At 43.6% G+C, this 22,872-nt stretch overlaps 1 protein-coding gene across 2 annotated transcripts in view; it reads left to right on the top strand.

Annotated features, from left to right (window-relative positions):
• Positions 1-13,615: 13,615 nt before the first annotated feature.
• Positions 13,616-22,872, top strand: part of GPR156 (G protein-coupled receptor 156) — a 121,819-nt gene continuing 112,562 nt past the window's right edge. For both annotated transcript variants that reach the window (XM_055259891.2, XM_055259890.2), the window contains exon 1: positions 13,616-13,799. The gene's annotated coding sequence lies outside the window, so the exon portion shown is untranslated. The remainder of the gene's footprint in view (positions 13,800-22,872) is intronic.

Genomic DNA, 22,872 nt, shown 5'->3' with positions numbered 1-22,872 from the left:
GGAGCTTGCAGTGAGCCAAGAACGCGCCACTGCACTCCAGCCTTGGCGACAGAGCGAGACCCTGTCTCAAAAAAAAAAAAAAAAAAAGTTGTAATGGCTTAAAAAATTACAAGCGTAGTTAAAAGATAAATGATAGATTGGGGAAAGTGCTTCCATACATAACAACATATTAAAGAGTTACTATCTATAATATGTAAACAATTCCTGCAGGTTGAAAAGAAAAAAACCAGTAGCTCAAAAGAAAAATGAGCTAAGTATACGAATAAGCAATTTACAGAACAAAAAGTCCTTAGGGGGAAAAAGACAAAACATGAGCAACTTCAGTATTAGTCAGTGAAATACAAATTAAAGGAACAACAAACTATCACTATTCACTTATCAGAATGGCTAAAATTACGCAGAACACATTGTTACAGCCTTTTATTAATTAATTAATTTATTTATGTGTTTATTTTTATTTTATGTATTTATTTTTTTTTGAGACGGAGTCTCGCTCTGTTGTTCAGGCTGGAGTGCAGTGGCACAATCTTGGTTCACTGCAACCTCTGCCTCCCAAGTTCAAGTGATTCTCTTGGCTCAGCCTCCTGAGCAGCTGAGATTACAGGTGCCTGACACCACACCCGGGTAATTTTTTAAAATTTTTAGTAGAGACGGGGTTTCACCATGTAGGACAGGTTGGTCTTGAACTCCAGACCTCAGATGATCAACCCGCCTCAGCCTTCCAAACTGTTGGGATTACAGGCAGGAGCCACTGTGCCTGGCCTGTTACAGCCTTTTAGATGACAATCTATTAACATTTTAAGTAGTCCAGTCCCATATCTGGTCATCAATCCCTCAGAAATTAAAGTACCAGGGAATTTGGATATACATGTAAGAACGATTATTGAAACATTGATGGTAATAGCTATTTTTTTTTAAAAAAGAAGTTGAATGTCATAGCTAGGGGATCTCTTGAATAAATTTTGGTACAACCATAGCATGGAACATTGCACGAGGTCTAAAATAAAAGAATGAATTAGAACTTATATCAGTTGAATTGGAAGAATTGTTATGACTTTTTTTAATTAGAAAAGCAAGAAGCAGGGAAGTGTATATACCATGATAATCCATTTTGTAAAATAAACAAGAACAAAAAACTGATATAGATATATTAGCATGGAAAAATTAAGAAAAGCTATACATTGCTTAACCTGTTAAGTAGCTGGGAGTAGGGGAAAGCAGTGAGGGGGAAAGTCAGGTAAGAAAAGACTAGAAAAGAGGGTGTCCAAAAGAAAACCAAGCACGCGCAAAATGATTCCATTTGTGCATATATGCATGGACGTGTGCATAAAGAGATGCATGAAAATATGATTACTGAAACATTACCCGTGATTAATGCAGGAGGTGGAGGTTTATTCTCTTTCTTATATGTTTATGTATTTGAATTTTTACAATAAGTACATGGTTTATATACAATCAAAGCATGTTATTCGTTTATTTTATTTTGTTGTTGTTTTGTTTTTGGAGGTAGAGTCTCGCTCTTTTGCCAGGCTGGAGTGCAGTGGTGCGATCTTGGCTCACTGCAACCTCCACCTCTCAGGTTCAAGCGATCCTCCTGCCTCAGCCTCCCGAGTAGCTGGGACTACAGGTGCATGCCACCACGCCCAGCTAATTTTTGTATTTTTAGTAGAAATGGGGTTTCACCGTGTTGGCCAGAATGGTCTTGATCTCTTGACCTCATGATCTGCCCGCCTTGGCCTCCCAAAGTGCTAGGATTACAGGCCTGCGCCACCGTGCCCAGCTGGATGTTATTTATTTTTAAAGGTATGTGTGGCCAATTGCCTTGGGGGTTGACGGTGAAACAGAAACACACCCTGCCTTGCAGACCCTGTGGGGAGATAGGAGGACACAGCCAGCTGTAATATATATCTGTAGTTAGTGAGGGCTAGAACTGAGGTGCGGTGCTGGGAAGGAAATATGAATTGATACCACAGATCTGACTGCAAAGATCTGGAAGAACATCATTATAGGAGAAGGTACTGGAGCTGGATCTTGGAGGTTCGGGAGCAATTCAACGGGTAAAGATGGAAATAAAGAGAAATCCAGGACAGGGTGAGCAAAATCATCAGAGGCGTTAAAAACACAGGGTGTGTACAAAGATTGGGAATTGGCCCAGCTTGGTACAAGTGGAACACAGGTGTTGAGTGGACAGAAGATTGGAAAGGTAAGCTGATTCACAATTGTTAAAGGTTTTCTTTTTTTTTTTTAATTTTATTTTTTGAATTTTTATTTTAGTTTTGGGGGTACATGTGAAGGTTTGTTACATAGATGAACATGTCATGGGGATCTGTTGTACATCACCCAGGTATTAAGCTCAGTACCCAATAGTTATCTTTTCTGCTCCTCTCCGTCCTCCCGTCCGCCCTGTTGAAGTAAACTCCAGTGTTTGTTGTTTCCTTCTTTGTGTTCATAAATTCTTATCATTTAGCCCCCACTTATAAGTGAGAACATGTGCTATTTGGTTTTCTGTTCCTGTGTTAGTTTGCTAAGGATGATAGACCCCAGCTCCATCACGTTCCTGCAAAAGACATGATCTCCTTCTTTCTTATGGCTGCATAAGATTCCATAGTGTATATGTACTACATTTTCTTTATCCAGTCTGTCATTAGTGGACACTTAGGTTCATTCTATGTCTTTGCTATTGTGAATAGTGCTGCAATGAACATTCGCATACATGTGTCTTTGTGATAGAATGCTTTATATTCCTCTGGGTATATACCCAGTAATGGGATTGCTGGGTTGAATGGTAGTCCTGCTTTTAGCTCTTTGAGGAATCTCCATACTCCTTTCCACAGTGATTGAACTAATTTATATTCCCACCAATAGTGTAAAGTGTTTCTATTTCTCCACAGCCTCACCAGCATCTTTTCCTTGACTTTTTAATAATCATGTGAGATAGTATCTCATTGTGGCTTTGATTTGCATTTCTCTAATGATCAGTGATGTTGATCTTTTTTTTCACGTTTTTTGGCCGCATAAATGTCTTCTTTTGAGAAGTGTCTGTTCATGTCCTTTGCCCACTTTTTAATGGAGTTGCTTGTATTTTTCTTGTAAGTTTGTTTAAGTTCCATGGAGATGCTGGATATTAGACCTTTGTCAGATGGATAGATTGCAGAAATGTTCTCCCAGTCTGTAGGTTGTTCACTCTGATTATAGTTTCTTTTACTGTGCAGAAGCTCTTAAGTTTAATTAGATCCCATGTCAATTTTTGCTTTTGTTGCAGTTGCTTTGGTGTCTTTGTCATGGTATCTTTATCCATCCCTAGGTCCAAGATGATACTGCCTAGGTTTTCTTCCAGGACTTTTATAGTTTTGGGCTTTCCATTTAAGTCTTTAATCCATCTTTTTAAAATTATTATTATACTTTAAGTTCTAGGGTACGTGTGCACAACGTGCAGGTTTGTTACATATGTATACATGTGCCATGTGGTTTGCTGCACCCATTAACTCGTCATTTAATCCATCTTGAGTTGATTTTTGTATATGGTTTAAGGAAGGGGTCCAGCTTCAATCTTCTACATATGGCTAGTCAGTTATCCCAGCACCATTTATTAAATAGGGAGTCTTTTCCCCATTGTGGTTTTTCTCAGCTTTGTAAAAGATCAGATGGTCAGCTTTATTTCTGGGTTCTCTTTTCTGTCCATTGGTCTATGTGGCCGTTTTTGTTCCAGTACCATGCTGTTTTGGTCACTGTAACCTTGCAGTATAGTTTGAAGTTGGGTAGTATGATTCCTCCAGCTTTGCTCTTTTTGCTTAGGATTCCCTTGGCTATTTGGGCCCTTTTTTGGTTCCATACAAATTTTAAAATAAATTTTTCTAGTTATATGAAGAATGTCATTGGTAGTTTAATAGGGATAGCATTGAATCTATAAGTTGCTTTGGGCATTATAGCCATTTTAATGATACTGATTCTCCCTATGCCTGAGCATGGAATGTTTTTCTATTTGATCGTGTCATCTCTGATTTCTTTGAGCAGTGTTTTATAATTCTCAGTGTAGAGATCTTTCACCCCTCTGGTTAGCCATATTCCTAGGTATTTTATTTTTGTGTGTGAGGCAATTGTGAATGGAACTGCCTTTCTGATTCGGTTCTCAGTTTGGTTGTTGATGGTGTATAGGAGTGCTAGTAATTTTTGCACATTGATTTTACATCCTGCAACTTTTCTGAAGCTGTTTATCAGCTGAAGGAGCTTTTGGGCCAAGACTATGGGGTTTTCTAGATATAAAATCATGTCATCTGCAGATAGTTTGACTTCCTCTCTTCCTATTTGGATGCCCTTTATTTCTTTTTCTTGCCTGATTGCTCTTGGCTAGGACTTCCAATACTATGTTGAACAGGAGTGGTGAGAGAGGGCATCCTTGTTTTATGCCGCTTTTCAAGGGAAATGCTTCCAGCTTTTGCCCTTCAGTATGATGTTGGCTGTGGGTTTGTCATTGATGGCTCCATTTTGAGGTATGTTCCTTCAATACCTAATTTGTTGAGAGTTTTTAACATGAAGGGATGTTGAATTTTATTGAAAGCTTTTTCTGCATCTATTGAGATGATCATGTGGTTTTTGTCTTTAGTTCTGTTTATGAAATGAATCATATTTATGGATTTTCTTGTGTTGAACCAACCTCTTATCCTGGGGATGAAGCATATTTGGTCGTGGTGGATTAGCTTTTTGATGTGCTGCTGGATTCAGTTTGCCAGTATTGTATTGAGGATTTTTGCATTAATGTTCATCAGGGATATTGGCCTCAAGTTTTCTTTTTTTGTTGTATCCGTGACAGATTTTGGTAGCAAGATAATGCCAGCCTCATAGAATGAGTTGGGGAGAAGCCCCTCCTCCTCACTTTTTTGGAATAGTTTCCGTAGGAATGGTTTCAAACTCTTTACCTCAAAGATCCACCTTTCCCAGCCTCCTAAAGTGCTGGGATTACAGGCATGAGCCACCAAGCTCTGCTTGATTTTTGTTATTTCTTGTTTTCTGCTAGCTTTGGGGCTGATTTGTTCTTGCTTCTCTAATTCTTTCTGTCGTGAATTTAAGTTGTTAATTTGATATCTTTCTAAATTTTTGATGTTGGTGCTATGAATTTCCCTCTTAATACTGCCTTAGCTGTGTCCCAGAGGTTCTGGTATGTTGTATCTTTGTTTTCATTATTTTCAAAAAACTTCTTGATTTCTGCCTTAATTTAATTATTTACTCAAAAGTCATTCAGGAGCATGTTGTTTAATTTTTATGGTATTGTATGGTTTTTAGCAGTTTTCATTGTGTTGACTTCTATTTTATTTTTCTGTGAGATAAGGTCTTGCTCTGTCACCCAGGCTGGAGTGCAGTGGTGCAATCTCAGCTCACTGCAACCTCTTTCTCCTGGGTTCAAGCAATTTTCCTGCTCCAGCCTCCTGAGTAGCTGGGATGACAGGGGTGTGCCACCACGCCTGGCTAATTTTTGTATTTTTAGTAGAGATGAGGTTTCACTATGTTGGTCAGGCTGGTCTCGATCTCCTGACCTCATGATCTGCCCACCTTGGCCTCCCGAAGTGCTGGGATTACAGGCATGAGTCACCAAACCCAACCGACTTCTATTTTTATTGTGCTGTGAACCTAAAGTGTGTTTGATATGATTTCAGTTCTTTTACATATGTTGAGGATGTTTTATGTCCAATTATGTGGTCAATTTGAGAGTATGTGCCATGTGGCAATGAGAAGAATGTATGTTCTGTTGTTTTGGGGTGGAGACTTCTGTAAAGACCTATCAGATCCATTTGGTCCAATGCTGAGTTTAGGTCCTGAATATCTTTGTTAATTTTCTGCCTCAATGATCTGTCTAATACTGTCGGTGGAGTGTTGAAGTCTCCCACTATTACTGTGTGACAGTGTATCTCTTTGTAGGTCTTTAAGAGCTTGCTTTATGAATCTGGGTGCTCCTGTGTTGGGTGCCTATATATTTAGGATAGTTAGGTTTTCTTGCTGAATTGAACCCTTTACCATTATGGAACGGTCTTGTCTTTTTTAATCTCTGTTGGTTTGAAATTTGTTTTGTCTGAAATTAGGACTACAACCCCGCTGATTTCTGTTTTCCATTTGTTTGGCAGATTTTTCTCCATCCGTTTATTATAAGCCCATGAGTGTCATTACATATGAGATGGATCTCTTGAAGACAGCAGACCATTGGGTTTTGCTTTCTTATCCAGCTTGCCACTCTGTGCATTTTTAAGTGGGGCATTTAAGTTTATATTCAAGGTTAGTATTGATATGTGTGGATTTGATCCTGTCATTGTGCTGTTAGCTGGTTACTATGTTGGCTTGTGTGTGTGGTTGCTTTACAGAGACCCTGGTCTGTGTAAGTGTGTTTTTGTATAAGCTGGTAGTGGTTTTTCCTTTCTATATTTAGTGCTCCTTTCAAGATCTCTTGTAAGGCAGGTCTAGTGGTAATGAAGTCCCTCAATACTTGCTTATCTAAAAAGGATCTTATTTCTCCTTCACTTAGGAAGCTTAGTTTGGCTGAATATGAAATTCTTGGTGGAAGTTTTTTCTTTAAGGATGTTAAATATCCCAGCCTGGCAAACATGGTGAAACCCCGTCTCTACTAAAAATACAAAAATTAGCTGGGCATGGTGGCAGGTGTCTGTAATCCCAGCTATTTGGGAGGCTGAGGCAGGCACATCACTTGAATCTGGGAGGTGGAGGTTGCAGTGAGCTGGGATTGCACCACTGCACTCCAGCCTGGGTGACACAGCGATACTCCATCTCAAAAAAAAAAATTGTTGAATATAGACCCCCCAATTTCTTCTGGCTTATAGGGCTTCAGTTGAGAGGCCCACTGTTAGCCTGATTGGGATCCCTTTGTAGATAAACTGCCCTTTCTCTCTAGCTGCCTTTAACATTCTTTCTTTCATTTCCACCTTGGAAAATCTGAGGATTATGTGTCTTGAGGATGTTCTTCTTGTGTAGAATCTTGTAGAAGTTCTCTGTATTTCCTGAATTTCACTGTTGGCCTCTCTAGTAAGGTTGGGCAAGTTTTCATGGACGATATCTTAAAACATATTTTCTGAGTTGTTTGCTTTCTCCCCCTCCCTTTCAAGCAGGCCAATGATTCATAGATTTGAACTCTACATAATCCCATACTTCTCAGAGGTTTTGTTCATTCCTTTTTATTCTTTTTTCTTGATTTTTGTCTGACTGTCTTATTTCACAGAACCAGTCTTCAAGTTCTGAGATTCTTTCCTCAGCTTGGTTTATTCTGCTGTTAATATTTGTAATTGCATTGTGAAATTCTTTGTTGTTGTTGTTTTTGTTTTGAGACGGAGTCCTACTCTGTCACCCAGGCTGGAGTGCAATGGTGCAATATTGACTCACTGCAATCTCCACCTCCTGGATTCAAGCAATTCTCCTGCCTCAGCCTCCCATGCAGCTGGGATTACAGGTGTGCACCACCACGCCCAGCTAATTTTTTAGCTAATTTTTGTATTTTTAGTAGAGATAGGGTTTCACCACGTTGTCCAGGCTGGTATCGAACTCCTGACCTCAGGTGATCCACCTACCTCGGCCTCCCAAAGTGCTGGGATTACAGGCACGAGCCACCGCACCCAGCCTGTTTTTTTTGTTTTTTGTTTTTTTTTTGAGACAGAGTCTTTCTCTGTCACCCAGGCTGAAGTGCAATGGCTCACTGCAACCTCCACCTCCTGGGTTCAAGTGATTCTCCTGTCTCAGCCTAGTAGCTAGGACTACAGGCACCTGCCACTGTGTCTGGAATTGGTGGGTTCTTGGTCTCACTGACTTCAAGAATGAAGCCGCAGACCTTCGTGGTGAGTGTTACAGTTCTTAAAGGCAGCATGTCTGGAGTTTGTTCCTTCTGATGTTCGGATGTGTTTGGAGTTTCTTCCTTCTGGTCAGTTCATGGTCTCGCTGGCTCAGGAGTGAAGCTGCAGACCTTCGCGGTGAGTGTTACAGCTCTTAAGATGGCATGTCTGGAGTTGTTCTTTCCTCCCGGTGGGTTCGTGGTCTCGATGGTTTCAGGACTGAAGCTGCAGACCTTCACAGTGAGTGTTACAGCTCATAAAGGCAGTGTGGACCCAACGAGTGAGCAGCAGCAAGATTTATTGCAACGAGCGAAAGAACAAAGCTTTTACAGTGTGGAAGGGGACCCAAGTGGATTGCCACTGCTGGCTCTGGCAGCCTGCTTTTATTCCCTTATCTGGCCCCACCCATATCCTGCTGATTGGTCCATTTTACAGAGAGCCAATTGATCTGTTTTACAGACAGCTGATTGGTTCATTTTGACAGGGTGCTGATTGGTGTGTTTACAATCCCTGAGCTAGACACAAAAGTTCTCCATGTCCCCACTAGATTAGCTAGATACAGAGTGTTGATTGGTGTATTTACAAACGCTGAGTTAGACACAGAGTGCTGATTGGTGCATTTACAAACCTTGAGCTAGATACAGAATGCCGATTGGTGCATTCACAATCCCTTAGCTAGACATAAAGATTCTCCAAGTCCCCACCAGATTAGCTAGATACAGAGTGCCGATTGGTGCATCCACAAACCCTGAGCTAGACACGGTGCTGACTGGTGTGTTTACAAACCTTGAGCTAGATACAGAGTGCTGATTGGTGTATTTACAATCCCTTAGCTAGACATAAAGATTCTCCAAGACCCCACCAGACTCAGGAGCCCAGCTGGCTTCACCCAGTGGATCCTGCACTGGGGCCACAGGTGGAGCTGCCTGCCAGTCCCGTGCTGTGTGCCTGCACTCCTCAGCCTTTGGGTGGTCAATGTGACTGGGTGCCGTGGAGCAGGGGGCAGCGCTCGTCGAGCAGCCCACAGCAGGGTGGGGGTGGGGGTGGGGGTTGGGGGGAAGGCTCAGGCATGGCAGGCTGCAGGTCCTGAGCCCTGCCCCGCAGCGGGGCAGCTAAGGCCTGGTGAGAAATCGCGCGTAGCAGCTGCTGGCCCAGGTGCTAAGTCCCTCACTGCCTGAGGCCAATGGGGCCAGCTGGCTGGCCACTCCAAGTGCGGGGCCGCAGAGCCCATGCCCACCCGGAACTCAAGCTGACCCACAAGCGCCATGGGGGCGCAGCTCCAGTTCCCGCCTGGGCCTCTCCCTCCACACCTCCCCGCAAGCTGAGGGAGCTGGCTCTGGCCTTGGCCAGCCCAGAAAGGGGCTCCCACAGTGCAGCGGCGGGCTGAAGGGCTCCTCAAGCGCAGCCAGAGTGAGCGCCAAGGCCGAGGAGGCTCCGAGAGTGAACGAGGGCTGTGAGGGCTGCCAGCACGCTGTCACCTCTCACCGCCACACCTGGTTAATTTTTGTATTTTTAGTAGGGATGGGGTTTCACCATATTAGCCAGTCTGGTCTCGAACTCCTGACCTCAGGTGATCTGCCCACCTCAGCCTCCCAAAATGCTGGGATTACAGGTGTGAGCCACTGCACCTGGCCCACATTGTGAAATTCTTGTATTGTGTTATTCAGCTCTGTCAGACCCATTAGGTTCTTTTTCATACTGGCTATTTCATCCTTCAGCACCTGTCTTACTTTATTGTAATTCTTATTTTCCTTGGATTGGGTTTTGCCATCTTCCTGAATCTTGATGATCTCTTTGTTCCTATCCATATTTTGAATTCTATTTCTGTTATTCCAGCCAGTTCAGCCTGGTTAAGAACTCTTGCTGGAGAACTGGTGTGATTGTTTGGAGGACGTATGACACTCTGGCCATTTGAGTAACCGGAGTTCTTGCATTGTTTCTTTCTCATCTCTGTGTGTGGGTGTTCATTTGACTGCAACATAGATTGACTACAGTCAATAGACTTCTTTTTTGGATGTTTTCACTGTGCTGAGGCTTTCTATAGGGTCTTTATTTGAAGCTGACTTCTTGTCTCTGGTTTCAGAGGTGGGTATGTTAGTGAAATATTTTTCGTGTTGAAGCTTTGGGGTGTGATCCTGCAGGTGACACTTAGGCTTACTGGTCAACTGGTAGACTCCTGCTCCTGTATATTTCTTCACAGTTGCAGCTGTGTTCCCTCTCAGTGCTCCAAAAGTGTGGGTTCCTCTCCTCCTTGAGTGCTGGCTGTAGTTCACTACTTAGCACCCCTGGACTGCCCACTGCAGCTCTGGAGTGATCTCAGTGTTTATGTTCCTTCCCCAGCTTAGAAGTAGCAGAGGCTCATCTTAGTAGGTGCTGTGGCCAAGAGTTGTTTGCTTGACTCCTGGGGGCTCTACCCCCAGAGAAATGCAGGTTACCAATTGCTCAGTGCAATCAGCACAAGATGGAGGGTTCGTGCTTTGGACCCAAGCCAGGGGGTTCCTTGTCTGGTGAGCAGTGTGGAACCCATGGGAGATGGACTGGCCTCCTTTCCTTGGGTCTACTACAGCTTGTTGGTATGGAAAAGGCACTTAGGGTCTTTGCTCCTTCTTTAGTCCAAGGGTGGCAAGGGGAGTTCCACAGCAGAGGCAGTGGCTAAGACGCTTTCAGTTGCCCCTGGAGGCACTGTCCTGGGGGTCGCTGAGTTTGTATTGGCTGGATAGCTCTGGTGGGGAGTGGCTGGAGGCCGAGGCCTGCAGGACCTGCCCAATGAGGAGATATGGGAATGGGCACCCACGAAACAGTCTGGCCACTTTTCTATAGGGCTGCTCTGGTATGCTTAGGGCCTGCTCCAGTTCCTAGTCACCTCAGATTTTCCAGAACCTGGAGGTGTCACCAGTGAAGGTTGTGATACAGCAAAGATGGCAGCCTGTCCCTCCCTCTGGGAGCTTTGTCCCAGGGAGGTATGGACCTGTTGCTGGCCCAAAGGCACCTGTAGGAAGTGGCTGAAGACCCTGGTTGGGAGATCCCAGTGAAGAGGAACAGGATGGGGCACACTTAAAAAAGCAGTCTGGCCACATTTCTGTATAGCAGCTGTGCTGTGCTGGGGGTCCACTTCAGCTCCTGGTCACCTCAGACACTCCACAACCCAAAGGCTGGAAGAGCTAAGTCAGCCAAACAGCAAAGATGGCAGCCCATCCCTCCCTCTAAGAGTGCCATCCCAGGGGGAATTCAGATCTCTGTCACAGCTGAAGAGCTCAGGCGGGGTGGCTGGAGGCCCTGGTTGGGAGGTCACACCCAGTAAGTAGGAACGGGATTGGGCACCCACTTAAAGCAGCAGTCTGGCCACATTTTGGTAGAGCAGCTGTGCTGTGCTGGGGGCATCCCTGCCGCCCCAGGTCATCTCAGACTCTCCAAACCCTGAAGGCTGGAACAGCTAAAGCTCCTGAACAGCAAAGATGTTGGCCTACCCCTCCCCTGGGAGCTCCTACTTAGGCAGGTGCTATGTCGCTACTGGTAGCTGGGTGGAATTTCAAGCTAGTGGGTCTTGTCTTGTGTGAGGTGTTGTGGAAGTGGGCCCCGCGGGCTGTTGCTGCTCAGCCCTCTGGATTCAGCCTCTTTCCTAGCGGTATGAACGGGAGTCTAAACTCCCTCTTTGTGGGAGATGCAGCTACTTTTGCCAGAACGCCCAAGTATCTAAGGCTCCAGGGTCTCCACGCATGCCTCAGTGGCTGCTCTGCTGAGAATCCATGTAGCCCTGTCTGCCAGACTGAAGGCCCTGCTGCTGGTAGACTAGATTCACAAGGAGATCTCCTGACACAAGGGTTGCAAAGATCTGTGGGAGAAGCATGGTTTCCGGGGTCGCTCATTCACTTACCACTTCCCTGGGCGGGGGAAGATCCCCTGGTTCCCTGTTGCTCCCAGGTGGGCTGTTGTCCTGTCTTGCTTTTCCTTGTTCTCTGCGGGTCAAGTTGTGTCCTTGATTAATCCCAATGTGAGTACCCAGATGTTTCAGTTGAAGGTGTTGTATCTACTCATCCCTTCTGTTCCTCTCCGTGACAGCCACGTACATTACCTGCTTCTGGTCAGCCATCATGGCCACTCCCCATCCTTATGAAAGTTTACACTGTATTACAATTGCACAGGAAAAGTTCAGGTTTGGGAGTGGGGCAGAGGATAGAGGATGTTGGCTTGTTTTGTCAAGAGAGTGACATTCTTAAGTCTATGTTGGTAGTGGGACAGATAGGAGGCAAGAAAATCAGTTAGGAAATTATTGAAACAATTCAGCCCCAGATAATCGAAGCTTATCAAGAGCAGCAGTGTGAGAATGCAGAGAAGTGGACAGTTGCCAGAAACATCTCAGAAGTAAACATGGCAGGCCTGGAAGATGAAAACCTTCAGTGCCTGGCAACTGAGGGGTTGGAAATACTCCAATCTGAGAAACGAGAACACTGGGATTGGAGGTGGGGGCCAAGCTGGGAGAAATATTTCAATTTCTTGCAGAATATAGAGAGGGGTTGATGAGAATAACAGGCGAAGAGCCCAGGGGAATTCCCAGGTTTTTTTTTAAAAAAAAAAAAGCACCACAGAGATCAGAAGGGCAAATCCTCAATCTAGAGCCATAGAAGTGAAGATTTGGCTCTAGACTCTGAAGTCAGCTCTCCTATGGAAAAAAGATGGACCCAGGCCTTTTTAACTCAGGCAGCCCCCAGGGAGGACAGAGATGGTCCTCCTCAGTTTCTGCACGTTCCAAATGAAAGGGTCCGGCTGTGTAGAATGAGAGATCTGGAGAGTCTTGGTTAAAATCTCAGACATAATTCTTTCTCCTGAGAAACCAGCTTTTTGCTTAGTGCCTTGAGGAAGACCTTGTCTGTCCTTCTTTCTTCCTCTTGTTTTCCCCCTCAGTAGAATCCTGTGAAAAGAAGTCTTTGGGTACACAACGTGTAAAACAGTTAAGAATGTCGCCACCGTCTTGTCACAGTGGGGTCTGCGGACCTGGCCTCTCTCTTCCCATCCTCTACAACCAAAGATTTCCTCTGGGCAGTTGTAAAAATGTGGAATGTCCTAATGCACATAAATAGGTCTGAGATTTTAAAATAAATGAAACAAATATAATATGGAAAGTCTAAGTGGATTCCCAGGACCATTTCCAGGTCTCCCCTCTATGTTTCTCCTTGAGGGTGTCTTAAACACAACATCTCACACATATTTTTAAGCGGAAGACAGTGGGCTGGGTGCGAACATCTTGTTTGTGGCCTCCTGTTAGCATTCTTGGAAAAAGAAACATACTTGTCTTTCTGATTATAAAATAAGCAAAAACTCAACGTAAAGAATTTGGCAACCCCAGAGAGTATAAAATAAGAAAACTAATTGGTAACTCCGACCCCACTCCAGAAATAAAAATGCGCATTCGCGGAGAATCCTTCCAGTCTCCTTACCGAGGCCGGCTAGGGACCTGAACCTGAAGCTTCTCGCCCCGGGGTCAGCTCCTGAGGCAGCCGCTGGCTCGAGGCCCGGGAAGGGGCGCTGAAGGGAAGGCGCCCACCAGGAAAGGTCTCTGAGGAGACGGCCGGAGGCGGGGCCGCCCCAGGGGACTCGGCGGCGAAGCAAGGAGAAAGATCCGAGGAGCTGGAGGAGCCGTGAGGCGCGTGGAGTCTGCAAGGTCCTGGAGCCTTACCGGCCCTCGCGGGAGAGCAGGGTCGAGGCGCGCCACGCGGGCGGCGCCAGGGAGGGGCGGGCAGGCGTGGCTCAGCCAGTGCCCCGGCCAGAGGCGCCCGGCGCCCCGCTCACACCTCAGAGGCCGGCGCCGCCGTCCGGCCGCCTCCACGCCAGGCTCCCGGCGCGGCGATGGGCGCGGGCCCCTGTCTCTGCCCCGGCCCGCCCCTTCCAGCCCCGCGAACGCGCGAGACGCCGGGGGACCGTGGGCGTCCTGCACATAGCAGCGGGCTTGGCGCTTCTCGGCGGTCTGACACCGATGAGGTGAGCACAGCGACCTTAAGGATCCACAAAACTTCAAACAATTATTAAGTGAAAGTGGAAAGGGGGAGGGGCTTTCTCTCCTTTTCAGAATCTGGGCAGTTTCTTTGGAACCGGTAAAGAAACTCTCTTAGAAACTTGAGGTGAGCACGGGTCACTCATCAGGGATGCGAGTGGCAATTTCAGTGGAAGAGACGGGAGAGTACTGTAATTTGGTGTGAAGATGGGGCCGTGGGTTTTCTGCTGAATAAGCGACGGCTGTGCTGAAAATGAGAGATCCCGGAACAGTTTCCCACCGCCTGTAGACTTTCCAGAGTCTCCTCACGCCGAATCTGCTTTGCAGGGCATGTTCATCCCCAGGGTGCAGAGTGGCGGGCACGATGGGCTCCCCCATGGGGATTGCAAAGTCCTGAAAAGGGACAATTGTATTGCACTGCGTCTGTTGAACTGCCTTGCTTCTGGGCATGAGGGAGTCACCTGGAAGCTGCAGCATTCTTGTACCCTGGCAAGCAGCCCTTTCCAAGTTAGCTCTGTCAGAAACTAGAGGCCTCTAGGTAGAACTCAAGGTATCCATGTACTCGTGAAGAATACAAACCTTGAGGTTTTTAAAATCGAATTTTGTTAAGATTTCAGGATAGAAATCTGGGAAGAGAAGTCATGGCATGGCATAACTTACCCCTTTGTTGGTTTTCTAAGTACATGCATGCTTGAATTAGAGGTAAATGATGTCCTAGCCTATCATGAAATGTCTTTCCTGGTGTAGTTCTTTAAACCAGAATATGGAGGATAACGTTACATTTTTGCATCCTAGATAAAAGGGAAAGATTTTCAGATGGGGGTTACACAGCGGGAGAAATTGTTGATATAGTTGTATTAGGCAGCAAGGCCTGCAAAGAAAAACTTATTTTTCTCCACCAGCGGCTGAATTCTGCACAGTGTCTCCTCGCAGTCTGGGTAACAGCCCGGCTTAAAAAAACAGTGCTTCTTTCATTGCTGCAGGTGGGGCAAATGCGCTTGCGGATAAATGGCTGAGGAAGCATTTGCTTATAGGTTAAGGCAATTTGAGTCTGGAGAATAAAGTGCTTTAGCAGGCTTTGCTTGAGTTAGGGGTCCCTTGTGAGGAATAGAGGTGGCTTTCTGGTCCCCATTTTGCCAGCCTAATTCCCCTTCAGGGACACTACTGTCTCTGGAATGTTCCCTCTGTTTTCCCTTCTCTTCCACCCCCAGCTTTTAGCTTCTTCCCATTCCCCAGTAAAGTCTAGAATTGAGCCTGGTCAGAGTCAAAGTTCTAATAGCCTGGGGATATAGAACTTCAAGACTGGTGAAGGCAGAAATGAGACCTAGGAGAGACCCAAGATGGGTGAGATGAAACAACTTCCAGCCTAGAAGGCTCTCAAAAGAGTGGAAAAATAATGATTGAGGGAAACAGATTCTCTGGAAAGGAGAATAGGTGCTTAAGTGTTTGTTTTCAGCTGAGGTTTTTAATATTTCCATTTTTGTTGTTTAACCATAAGAGAATTTCCATATAAGGTAGGAGGAGGATGAGGCCTTCTCTGAAAACTGCATCCTTCTCCCTGAATTTGCATTTTATTCCATTCTCATGTAGGTTTCAGAGATTAATTGGGGGAAGGGGGAGAGAGGAAAGAAGCCAGAGGCTCTGACATGCTGCAGAAACAGTGCAACGTGGACTGACTTGGGCTGCAAAGGTGGATTTGGGGGTTGAAAGGAAAGTTCTACATTTAGTTAAAAAAAAATCAGAGACTTTATTTTGCAAAGGTCTTGAGAATCAGAACATTCATGTTTAGTTGCTGATGAATTTTGCCTGATAAAGGGTGCAAGTCACTATCTCACCTTTTTTCTCCAGTACTTTATTATGAAAAATTTTAGACATACAGAGATGTTATCTACCTCTCATTTTATAAACTTATTATCTTAAAACAAACTTGTTAATAAAAATCAGTGTTTAGAATCCACACATATGTGATCTGGTCCTGGACAGAGCTTGAATCAGAAGGTGTTTCAGATATAGATGTGTGAAGGATATTAACATTTTAAGAAAAAAAATATGGATCTTATTCTTCTGACTTTCCCATAAGAATCTTGAGCAGACCCCTTAACTGCCTTCTTTTTCCCATTCTTAAAATGTCAGTCAGTTGGATGATATTACTCTCCTGCTTAACACCCTCCAATGGCTTCCCCTCACACTGTGAATAACATTCAACTCTCCACCAGGGCTTGTGATTTGGTCTGGTGCCCTCATATTCTATGCCCATCCTCTTGCTTACTATCGTCCTTGCTCTTCCCTCTGCCTGAGCACTCTTCCTTCAGACACTGCCACTGCTTTTTTTCTCAGCTCATTCCAGTTTCTTTTCATACTCTCCAGAATGATGGCCACCTGATCTAAAACAGCCTGTGGTCACTCCCTGTCCTCTGACCCTGCTTTATCCTTCTTCATGGCACTTAGCACTCCCTGACACTATATAGTATATGTGTTTCCTTGTTAATTGGGCATATTCCTCACTCTAATGTAAACTTCATCAAGACAAGTAATTTTTTTGTCTTATTTATGGCTGTGTTCCTATTTGGTATATTATGAGCAATTAATAAATAACTGTTGGATTAATTAGGTAATTAAATTACACAAATAAAGCATTGACTCCCATAAGGGTGGCAGAATCCTTGGTAAAATACTAGAAGTCCTTTGAGGTAATTCGTAATTCAAGTTAATCAATATTTGATAGGTAAATGATGACCCTGGAGATCAGTGGCCTCTTTTATCCTCACAGCACTTCTCAGCTGAATCCTATGCTAATAGCTGGGCCAGTTTTGACAAACCCACATCCCAAACAAGACATAAAATATTTCAGTCACAGAACTTTTCCTCACGTCTCTTTCTAGTCACCCCCACCATACAGAAGCAGCAAACCTTGTTCTGATTTCTAATATCATAGATTAGTGTTGCTGGTTCCTGAACTGCATATAACTGCTGTTACACAGTATGCACTCTTGTGTTTGGCTTCTTTTTGCCCTACACAATGTCTGTGATATTCATCTGTGCCATTGTGTGTATCAGTAGTTCATTTCTTTTTTTTCCAAGGTAGTATTCATTGTATGAATATTGATCATGTGTTTATCCGTTCTCTTGTTGATAGATACTTGGGTTGTTGCCAGCTTGTGGCAATTTTGAACAAAGCTGCTGTGAACCTATAAAGGGTCTGCCTCATCTTGAGTCTTCCCTACTTTATATGAAAATCTTCCTTGTGGCACCAATGCAGAGAGAAGTATGGCAAGGTTATGGGGGCTGTGACTGATATAGCAGCTTGCATGCACCCCAGCCAGTGCTCTCTCTAGACAGTTCTGCTGGGAGCTGACCTGCTTCCCACTTTAGAGGGAGAGCACTTGGAAAATGAGTGTCTAACAAATTAGCAAGCCCTCCAGTGCACTCTTAAGTGCTTTAAATCCTTGAAAGAGACACTGTAGAATGCCTGCTGCCATCACTGTTGTATTTCCCTCCTCCTCTCAGCTTCCCCATCCCAGCACAAGTTGACTCTAATCAGCTTCTGAGCATTATGCTACTGAGGGGTTTAAACATTCATGAGCAAGAGTCTTGTTCGGAGCCTGATAAAATATTTATGTGTTTCCATGGGGCATTGGTTTCCATCTAGACTTCTCAAGGCATTTTCCTGAGATGCATGTCATAATTGTGAAGAACTCAGACAGTGATCGATGATACAGCCCTGTGTTATTAAACCCCACCACACAGAGCACCTTGCTTTCTAGGGATGGAGAAGAATGAGCACACAGAAAAATTGACATTAATCATGTCTAGATCAAGAGAAAGACTACATGTATTGATAAAAATGGCTTGAGTAAAGAGGGGCCTGTTAATATAGTACCAACAAAGGTATGAATCCATAGAGGAGAGTGAAAAGAACTTGTTAAAATGAGAGGAATGCTGGGATGCATTCATTCCAAGTGGAAGAATGGGGGAACCAGCATTGTAAAATGCACAGTTCTTTTGACACTCATGTGGACGAGGCTCATATGAGACAACTGTGCTGAGTGCTATAATTATCACAACCTGCTATGAGAGGATGAGAGTAGAAGTGGAGGCTAGGCAGAGTTTCCAAGTAGAGCCAGAGAGCTGTTCCGGGAGGAGTCAACATTTCCCTTCAAGGAAGAAGTGGCTTTGAGTCAGGTTCTGAAGGAGGTGTGCCTCTTTGACTGGTAGCTGCGTTGTGGAAGGGCCTTTCCAGAGAGACAGAATAACATGATTGAGTGAGGGCCAAGTGCTGGTGTGAGTAAGGAGAGAAGGTGGGTGGATGGGGGTCAGGGCAGGGTTGCAGCAAGACATAAAGCAGGAGAGCTAAAGGCCAGCTTATGAAGGCCACAGGGGGATAGACTTCAGTCTGTTTGCTGGAGGGCCATGTAACTTTTGGCCAGAGATTGGGTTACATTTTGAGCAGTTCTTGGGAAGTATATCCACCCTAGGCAAGGCCTTGAGGTATGTTTATGTCCAAGGCATTTCCAGAATATTCTGATGTGTCCAGAACACTATGAAGACTCTACATGGTCTACTCTAAGAGAGGTAAAACAGAGGAGGTCACATACACTCTGTTTACTCCTAGGACTGACCAGAAACAGGCCTCACCAGGCACCTTTCTGCCCCCAGCACACAAACACTCAGAATATTCTGAGTCAGATTGAATTTACAGCATCCTCTAGTCTTCTCCATGACCACTTTGCCTCAGCTGGGGGAGTTGCAATGATCTAAGTATCCCCTTATCACCTGAACCCAAATCTGGGCCAATATACCTCAGACATGGGTTGCCAGGCAACTGAGGGCTAAGTGATGCGGCTGGCCAATCATCCCCACAAAGCCCAGGTCTGCTTTGCCCAGGCCATCGGGCTATGACCAGAGAGGCAACTTGGGGGTTTGAGGTCATGCAGACTGATGACCTGTAGACACAACTGCCAGGCCCCTTCCATATGTCTTCTTCCTTTGGGTTGCAGATTCCTATTCAAAAATGCCTCAGGATGTTGATTTTTTAACCCATAATAAAAATAGTGAAGTAGGGAGGAGTGTTAAACATGTCAGTCATCTATACCTTATGTTGTCATTGGGAAGAAATAACTGTGGAAACGATTGTCACAGGAAAGTCAGTCTTCAGTCTTGCAGTGAGGAGCTTTGCATATGTAGAGATTAGCTAGAAAGCTCTGGAGTTCTGATGGTGAGAAGGGATTTCTTGGGTCAAGGATAGGAAAGGGCAAGGGAGGACCTTCGTGATTCTGCCCAGGGTTTTGCTGGTTGGAATTGCTCTTCTGCTGCCATGGGTAGCATGGGGTTTCAGTGACTGAAAACACCCAGGAAAGTATGTTCTGGGTCTTCATGTTGCCATCTGCCTACACTGAAATGTCAGACCATCAGTCAGCACTGCCAGCTCTCCATCTTGATTTTCTAAGAGTTTTTGAGAAAACCTTGAAAGGGAAGGCAGAAGTGGATGTCTTAATTAGGGAAATGCCAAGGTCCTAAAGGTGTGGTCTAGGTTGAAGGTGTGGTAAGGGCCTGAAGGCATTGGTCTGGCAGTACTTCAGACCAACAAAGTCTTTCTTAGCTCTTATCTAAAATATTCCTGATTTTCTGTGTGAGGTGGAATCTCTCAAGTGCTGCATTAATCAGTCTTTTGGCTGAACAGGTAAATAGGGTGCATGCTTAATTGAGTGTCTTTTCTTTTTTTAAAGTTTCAGCTTTTATTTTACATTAAGAGGATACATGTGTAGGATTGTTACATGGGTAAATTGGACCCAGGCATAAGCACAGTACCCAACAGGTAGTTTTTCAACCCATGCCCCCTCCCTCTCTTCCCCCTGTAGTAGTCTGCAGTATCTATCTTTCCTGCGTTTATGTCCATGTGTGCTCAGTGTTTAGCTCCCACTTATAAGTGAGAACATATGGTATTTTGTTTTCTGTTCCTGCATTAATTCACTTAGGATAGGCCTCCAACTGCATCCACGTTGCTGCAAAGGACATGATTTCAATATTTTTTATCCTATGGTGTTTATGTAGCACATTTTCTTCATCCAATACACTGTTGATGAGTGCCTAGGTTGATTCCACATCTTTGCTATTGTGAATAGTGCTGTGATGCACATATGCAAGCATGTGTATTTATGGTGGAATGATTTATATTTCTTTGAATAGATACCCAATAATGAGATTGCTGGGTCGAAGGTAGCTCTGTATTTAAGTTTTTTGAGAAATCTCCAAACTGCTTTCCATAGTGGTTGACCTAATTTACATTCCCACCAACAATGTGTAAATGTTCCCTTTTCTTCACAGCCTTTCCAGCATCTGTTGTTTTTTGACTTTTTAATAATAGCCATTCTTACTGGTGTGAGATGTTATCTTATTGTGGTTTTATTTGCATTTCTCTGATGATTAGTGATGCTGTGCATGTTTTCATGTCTGTTGACCACACTTGTATGCCTTCTTTTAAGAAGTGTCTTTTCATGTCTTCTGCCCACTTTTTAATGGAGTTATTTGATTTTTGCTTGTTGATTTAAGTTTCTTATATATTCTGGATATTAGACCTTTGTCAGATGCATAGTTTGTGAATATTTTCTCCCATTCTGTAGGTTGTTTACTCTTTTGATGGTTTCTCTTGCTGTGCAGAAGATCTTTAGTTTAATTAGGTCTCACTTGTCAATTTTTGTTTTTGTTGCAGTTCTTTCTGGGGACTTGGCCATAAATTCTTTGCCAAGGCCAATGTTGATAAGGGTATTTCCTAGGTTTTCTTCTACGATTTTTATAGTTCGAGGTCTTATGTTTAAATCTTTAATCCATTTTTAGTTAGTTTTCGTATATGGTGAAAAGTAAGGGTCTAGTTTCATTCTTCTGCATATGGCTACCAGTTATCCCAGCACCATTTAGGGAGTCCTTTCTCCATTGCTTGTTTTTGTCAGCCATGTTGTAGGCGTGCAGCCTTATTTCTGAATTTTCTATTATGTTCCATTAGTCTATGTGTCTGTTTTTGTACTAGTACCACACTGTTTTGGCTACTCTAGCAAATTCTTTGGAATTAATGAAAATAGGGACACAATTTATGAAGACCTCTGGGATGTAGCCAAAGCAATGTTAAGAGGAAAGTTTATAGCCATAAATGCCTTCATCAGGAAGCCAGAAAGATCTCACATTAACAATGTAACTTTGTATTTCAAGGAACTATGAAAAAAGGACAAACCAACCCCAACTCTAGCAGAAGAAAATAAATAACTAAAATTAAAGAAAAACTTAATGAAATCGAGATGCCAAAATACATATGAAAGATCAGTGAAACCAAGAATAGGCTATTTGAAAAAATAAATAAGATTGATAGACTGCTAGCTAGGTTAACAAAGTGGGAGGAGACAGAGAGAGAGAGAGAGAGGATCCATATAAGTAATAAGTACAATAGACATTACAACTGATCCTACAGAAACACAAAAGATCCTTGGAGAAAACTATGAACAACTCTATGCACACAAATTAGAAAATCTGGAAGAAATCAATCAATTCCTGGAAACAATCTCCCAAGATTGAATCAGAGAGATTGAAGTCCTGAATAGACCAACATCAAACTCTGAAATTGAATCAGTAAAACAAACAAACAAACGAACTAAAAAACCCTACCAACCATAAAAAGCCCTGGACCAGATAGATTCACAGCCACATTCTATGAGACATACAAAGAAGAACTAGTACCAATCCTACTAAAACTTACAGAAAATAGAGGAGCAGGGACTCCTGCCTAATTCATCCCATGAAGCCAGCATCAGCCTAATACCCAAATCTGGCAGAGATATGATGAACAGATATGATTTTTGTGTCTATGTTCAGACCAATATCCCTGATGAACATAGACACAAAAATCCTCAACAAAATACTAGCAAACCAAATTTGACAGAACATCAAAAAGTTAATTCACCATGATCAAGCAGGCATTATTCCTGGGATGCATGGTTGGTTCAACATACACAAATCAATAGTGAGTCACCATATAAACAGAATTAAAAGCAAAAACTGTATGATCATCTGTGTCATCTCAATAGACACAGAAAAAGCTTTTGATAAAATCCAACATCTCTTCATGATAAAAACTCTCAACAAACTAGACATCGAAGGAACATACCTCAAAATAATAAGGGCCATCCCTGATAAACCTACAGCTAACATCATACTGAATGGGCAAAAGCTGGAACCATTCCCCTTGAGAACTGGAACAAGGCAAGGATGCCCACTCTCACCACTGCTATTCAAGGTAGTGCTAGAAGTCCCAGCCAGCACAGTCTGGCAAGAGAAAGAAATAAAAGGCATTCAAATAAGAAAAGAAGAAGTTGAACTATCTCCCTTTGCTGACGATATAATTCTGTACTTAGAAAACCCCAAAGACTCTTCCAAAAGGCTACTAGAATTGAAAAACAATTTTAGCAAGGTTTCAGGATACAAAATCGATGTACAAAAATCAGTAGCATTTCCAAACACCAATAACGTCCAGGCTGAGAGTCGAATCAAGAACATGATCCCATTTACGACAGCTGCAAAGAAAATGAAATACCTAGGAATATAGCAAACCAAAAAGGTGAAAGAGCTCTGCAAGGAGAACTACAATACACTGCTGAAAAAAAAATTAGAAACAACACAAATGGAAAAATATCCCATGCTCATGGATTAGAAGGATCAATATCATTAAAATGGTCATACTGCCCAAAGCAATATATACATTCAATGCTATTCCTATCAAACTACTAATATCAGTCTTTACTGAATTAGAAAAAACTATTCTAAAACTCATATGGAACCCAAAAATAGCCTGAATAGCCAAAGCAAGCCTGAGCAAAAAAAAAAAAAAACAAAGCCGGAGCATCATACTACCCAAGTGCCTTTTCTGAACAGATATTTCAATGATTCTGTGATTGTTCATGAGCCAGTGATGGCTGCCTGCTTTTGGATGCTGCTAGGATAAATGCAGAAGATCAGAGTAAAGAGGGAGAGGGAAGCATAACAGCAGGAGAGAGGAAAAGGGAAGAGAGTAGTGAC

Source organism: Symphalangus syndactylus, chromosome 21 (genome assembly GCF_028878055.3).
Source record: "Symphalangus syndactylus isolate Jambi chromosome 21, NHGRI_mSymSyn1-v2.1_pri, whole genome shotgun sequence".
Lineage (NCBI taxonomy): Eukaryota > Metazoa > Chordata > Mammalia > Primates > Hylobatidae > Symphalangus > Symphalangus syndactylus.
This window is presented reverse-complemented; position numbering and strand designations above follow the sequence as displayed.